Below are 6,356 nucleotides of genomic sequence, written 5' to 3' on the forward strand. Positions count from 1 at the left end.
TTTACTGCTGTCACATCTGCCAAGGTTACAATAAACCTGGGTGTCATGATTGATAACCAGTTATCTTACTTTGACCGCGTTGCCTCTTTGCACTCTAAAACCTGTAAAAACAAAGACCTTACTTGACTAAATATGCCACTCAACTCTTTGTACATACCATGTTTTTACAAAGAGTTTTATCCTGACCCAATTACTGCAATGCCCTCAGCAGTATTTTGAAGTGAATTGAATTGAGCTTGCTTCATAAAACCTCTACAACAGATCCCGATTGCGGAGGTGCCTCTGGACTTTAATCAACCCCAAAGAGCACATGTCTCACCTCTGTTCATTGACCTTCACTGGCTATCTGTGGCTGTTAAAATCAAACATATCACTGACATCTGCCAACAAAGTGACTTTGGGTCTGCATATCTGAAATCGATTGTAAAGGCTTATGTCCCTTCCTGGGCCTTGTGCTCATCACAAGAACATCGACTAGCCTTGTCCTTTCTTCATGCAAGACCTCAGTCGAGACATTTCTCCTACGTGGCTCCTCGTGGTGAAACAAGCAACCAGTTGCTACAAGAGCAGCACTGTCCCTCCCTACATTCAAGAGGCTCTTGAAAACTCCCCCCTTATCCAAGAATACCTCCTATCATGAACTGCTTTATCTCTAACTTCTAAAGCCCTTATCTGAATGCTCTTTTAACTGCATTTATGCTGCAATTGATCATGTTTGCTGTGTTTTGATTGTTTTCCTTAGTTGTATATAATTTAGCATAGAAATGATATCACTTGGAAGTTATAGTACAAAAAAGTACAAACATAAGCCTAAAGTTCCAAATTAATGGAAACCGGGAAGCTAAGTTAGCTCTGTTAAAGATCACTTCAGTGACTCAGACAACTCTGATTTAGTTTATGGCGACTAGAAGCAGAGAATATGGAGACACTGTACTTTTGAGATGGTCAAACATTAGCAGATGTGTTTTCTTGTTGAAACTGCTATTGTAACTGGTATATGACGTGGGGTTTGGAGCAGCAGCTGCTCTCTTCTCCTACCAGAACGCTTTTGTGTGTTTCCGAAGAGTTCGGGCCGACGTTTACCCCTGATCCAAGTTGACTTTGAGAATTTTACAGTCTCTTACATTTTTAAATCATCTATCTTATTCTTTTTTGGGAAGATGGCAGTCTTTTTACTTTAAGTTGTTTTTAACATTCAGACAACTGGCTGCAGAGGTCAAATCTGTTTTTACAGACCCCTTTTTTTTAAGTAATAAATATATCTACAGAAAGATAAATAAGTCCTCAGTTATTAGTAGTAGAGGGTGTGTTTTACTTACAGGCCTTGAACATAAATGAAAGCTGATCTTCACGCGTAGAGCAGGGATGATGTGATGCCATCAAGAAACAAGGCAAGATCCCTCTTTTAATTAAAGGAAAACAAAACTGTAACAAAGTAATATCCTGAATGCTGCAGAGCATTCACTGACAGTTCAATGGCAAATGGATCCAAGTGTCAGAAAAATTAAGACCTATATGAAAAATAAAATGCATCAGTCAGCTGTAGTAAGTTAGAAGATATTATTTGTACATACAAGCAAACTTGGTCAAAAATCCACAGTACAACAGCAATAATCAATAGGACAAAATTGTCACAACTTTTTTAATAATCGGATATTTTAAAAGGACATTATGTCAAAACTTAATCAAAATATCATGAATAAAATCAAAGTCTTTACTCTCAAAGTCATAACATCTGGAATAAACCCTTCATTTAGCTGATCAACTTTAAATATTTTAAGTTACTGAAGCCTTTTTGAGGAATTTGTGGATCAGATTTGTTTGTCAATTATAGTTAATTACAGGTAAAACAGCAGCATCTTGTGGTAAAAGTAGGAACTGCATCTACATGACTGATAATCTGCACTGGGCCTTGCTCCTCCACACTTGCTCATCGTGATGATGACCAGATTTTGGTGGATATTGTGTACTGTTTTTTAAAAGTTTTTTCTACCTTCAGAAATTTTCCTCATCACATTGTATGAATATTATTTTGTCTCACAAATACATAGGTTTCAGTGTGGACTGTGTTGCAGCGGTTTGTGAGGTGGTGCAGGTTTTAGACATGTCTATGGGTTCAGAAATAGCAGGGGGATCACAGGCACAAGCAGGATGACATCTGATCATCAGCATCCAGGGATCCAAGGATATCCAGTGGACGACGGTCTCGTAACCTGCAATCACACGGGCCGGGTTTAAAATGCTGGGGATATTCTCAGAGGTTTTGGTGTTTGCTGAGTTGAAATGCACCTCCAAACTCATAACTCAGGAGGAACCAGTTTCAGGTCGATTCATCCGGTTCCCTCCGTTTTTCTTTTATCTAAGATACATACATTTATATACATGATTGTGGCAGGGTGGAGGAGCAGCAGCCACTCAGGTTGATTAGGTCACAGGTGGGCCCAATCAAACTCTCCACCCTGCCTGCCTTCAAAAGGCAGCTTACAACAGAGCTGCAGGGGGCTGTTGGAGAGGCTGTTGAAGCTGGTGCACATGTGTGAGTGAATAAACAGGTTCTGCACTAAAACCCCGTGTCCTCTCTGTCCTGTCGGTCGGGCCCCCGCTCTCGCCCTCCCCACGGCAGCACGCGCCATCTACGCCCAGGTACGGCGGGCGGTGATGGACCAGCTGGGGCGGTCCCCGGAAGACTACCGCCGCCGTTTCAGGGAGCTCCAGCTGGGGCTGACGGACTGCCCCTACACCTTCGCCCACCAGCTCCACGACGCGGCGGTGCGGTGGCTGAGACCCGGCGAGATGGAGGGGGAGAAGCGGCTGATGCAGCAGATCGTCCTGGAGCAGTTCGTGCAGGGGCTCCCCACCCGGACGGCGGCGTGGGTCCGCTGCCATCGCCCGGGGACCCTGCAGGAGGCCGTCACCCTTGCGGAGGACCACCTGGCGGTCCATCCGGCGGCCGCAGCAGCGGCGGGACCGGCAACGCGTCCCATTCCCGCGCCGCGCCGGAGGTTCGCCACGGCCGGAGGTCCGCCAACGACCATTAATGCTTCTCCTTTTTCCCCTCCCCAGAGCTCGCACACGGTTCCGCCTGCGCCAACTGACCCTACGGGGGCCCCTCAAACGCCTGGGCAGGGCTGCTGGCGGTGCGGCCAGCCCGGACACGTCAGGCGGGACTGCCCGCTGATGGAGGTGGGCCAGGTGATCCGGGTGGCCCGTCCGCCGGCATCCTCCCCAGACTCAGGAGGGATGTACCGGGTTCCGGTAAGGATCCGTGGGGGTATACACTCGGCCTTGGTGGATTCTGGCTGCATGCAGTCGGTAATTCACCAAAGCCTGGTGCGACCCGAGGCTTTGATGAATGTGTCGTCCTGGGTGGAGGTTGTGTGTGTTCACGGTGATGTGCATAAGTACCCCGTGCCAGTGGAAATTCGACACAAGGGGAAAAAGCATAGAATAAAGGCCGCGGTTAGCTCCCGCCTTTTGTATCCTCTGATTCTAGGACACGATTGGCCGGGGTTTAGAAATGTGTTGAGTCAGTGTGTGGGAATGCAATCACGGCAGACAGGGACATGCGGGATGTGCGCTGTGCTCAGCGGTGACGCGAGGTCGTCCGACGCTGCAGACGGAGAGGGAGAGGGACCCGCGGAGGCTCCGGCGGGATTTTCCACTCGAGCAGTCTCGTGACGATACTCTACGCTCAGCCTTCGACCAAGTGATACAAATTGATGGTCACAAGGTGCGCCCTGATGCAGCGCTCGCATATCCGCACTTTGCATTGAATAGGGACAGGTTGTAACGAGTGAGCCGTGACACTAAATCTGGTCGGATCATGCTCCCCTCCAGTGGCTCCATCTCATGAAAGATACCAATGGGCGGATCACACGTTGGTATCTGGCTTTACAGCCCTTTAATTTCAGAGTGGTTCACAGACCGGGGGCTCAGATGGCGGTCCCTGACTTCCTCTCCCGCTCCGGGGGGGGGGTTGGCTAGGCCGGACGGTCCCCGGCCTGAGTCGGGCGATGGGGGTATGTGGCAGGATTGGGGCGGGGTCTGCAGGGGAGAGAGGGAGTGCGGGGGAGTGGCGCACAGTTGACACGGCTGGAACAGCTGACGGTACACAGGTGTGTCTAATCACTCTGTGTATTTCAGTAGTGTGCGGGCCCTGGAGACGGGAGAGGACGGAAGCAGAGCGGAGGTGCAGCTCTGCTGACGGTGCGGATGCACAGAGAGAACCTCTGCAAAAAGACAAAACTTGGCTGGTAGAACTAAATAAAAAGATTTCTACCCAAATACCGGTATCTGCTGTCTTGAGTGACCCCCGTAGCAACGACACGTGCTACAATGATAATATCTCTAAAGTAAGTTCTATGCCTTTGTCACCTTGTTTGTGTCGTAGTTTCAGAGTCTATCTGGTCCAGGACAGCTTCCTTTAACTGGTTTTAGACACAAAACATGATTTGTAAGCAATTCTCATCATAACCATGTGGTTATATCATTTTTAATCCTTTCAGTCAAAATTTGGCTATAGGTAATTAGGCTCATATGACTTCAGCTGAAAAACAACATACATGTTTTTTGAAATCAGATATTCTGGCTGCTTACTGGTCTGGATTCAGATGTGTGTTAACAACGCCAAAAGGGAAAAGACATGAGACATGTTCTTAGAGAAACGATAGTTGTTGCATAATTATCTGGAAAGGGTTATAAACACATCTCCAAACAAACGAGTGGAAGATAATTCCCAATCTTCCTGGGATTGGACGCCCCAGTAAATTACACTATGGTTAGACTATGCAAGGCTCAGAAAAATAAAAAAAAAAAGTTGCATCTCAGACCCTACAGGCCTCCGAGCATACAAATCCATTATAGCACAGTTGGAAGAGGACTGAACAAGGAAGGGTTTGTTTGTTTGAAGGGTTTCCAGGAAGAAAGCCTCTTCAGTCTGAAAAGAACCTGGTAGCATCCTGCGGTTGGCAACACTGCAGCTGGAAAAATCACACAATCTCTGATCAATGCCAGATGATCAAAGTGGAGTATGCATTGTCAATTTCAGTGTCCAGAAAACCAAACGCAACGTTGCAGCAGATACCCTTGATACCCTCAAGCACAGTGGTGGAAGGATGATGATTTGAGGTTGTTTTGCAACACAGAACCTGGGCGCAAAAATGTGGGGCCACCTGATTCACAGCTACACCTCAGACAAAACCAGGTCATGCAAGAAGACAGTCCTACGAAACACATAAGAAAATCTACATCAGAATGACTGAAAGATAAAATAATCAAGGTTTTGGAAAAAGTTCAGACCCATTTACCCAATACACTTGATGAAAAGCTTCATTTTTGTTACACAAATGTCACAATTAAAAGAATTATATGTTCTTGCGTATCTGATTGTTTTTGCCTAATAAATGGTATGAGTACATGTTAAGGATCCACACAAAATTTCCCGCATTTCCGATACAGGTAGCTAAAATACTTTGAGACTGATATTAAAGTCCCTTCTTGGTCGCTTTATTGTTTATTGCTTAATTGTAAATCTGTTAAGCTACTGCAAGTCAAAATATGTTGTAAAATAATAAACCACTTAATGGTAAAACAAATCAGTTGTGGAACATAAATGGTGCATCTCTTTTAATCATGGACAAAGTCAGATCCCTGTTTGCTTGTGTCGTTAACTCCAATACCTTTCCCATACCAATATATTACCAATATGGACGAGTTTGCGTAGCGAAGCAACAACCTGCGCCACTTAATCCTGCATTTGCGTGTTTAGGTGCAGCCTTTTCATTTGGACACTGAAATTAGATTTCCAACACCCGCTGTCCCACCAGCCCAACCGAGGTCCTAGTGTTACATTTTAATACAGATTACAAGAAATCTAAAATAAATGCCTGTCAGACATTTATAAACTACAGTTATGTGCTCAGAATCTGTCAGGCCTGGGATAGGATATCAATTATACACTGCTATCTTAACTTCAGTTGAGTCTTCTTTATTGCAGAAACCAGCATGACAACATCACAGCATGACCAATTTAGTGGGGGAAAATCTTCTAGGTAGGTAAATCACTTTCAGCCCAGGGTTAACTCCAAGAAAGGTTCAAATTTGTTTGCATCCTATACTACCAACATGTGGAATTCCTTACCGACAGCCATAAAAGAGAGCAAATCCCTAATCTCCTTCAAGTCTGCCCTAAAAAGCCACCTACAGGAGGCTGCTACTCGTAACTGGGAATAATCAAAGCCTCTACTGCACATCCCGCTGTTCCTTCTGATTATTGCTTCTTGTTTTGTTTTTTCTGCTTTTGTTTTACCTAGCTTACTTGTCTCATCACCTTTTAGTCTCTCTCGGTGCAAAATAAC

The sequence above is a fragment of the Cololabis saira genome, chromosome 11 (genome assembly GCF_033807715.1).
Source record: "Cololabis saira isolate AMF1-May2022 chromosome 11, fColSai1.1, whole genome shotgun sequence".
Lineage (NCBI taxonomy): Eukaryota > Metazoa > Chordata > Actinopteri > Beloniformes > Belonidae > Cololabis > Cololabis saira.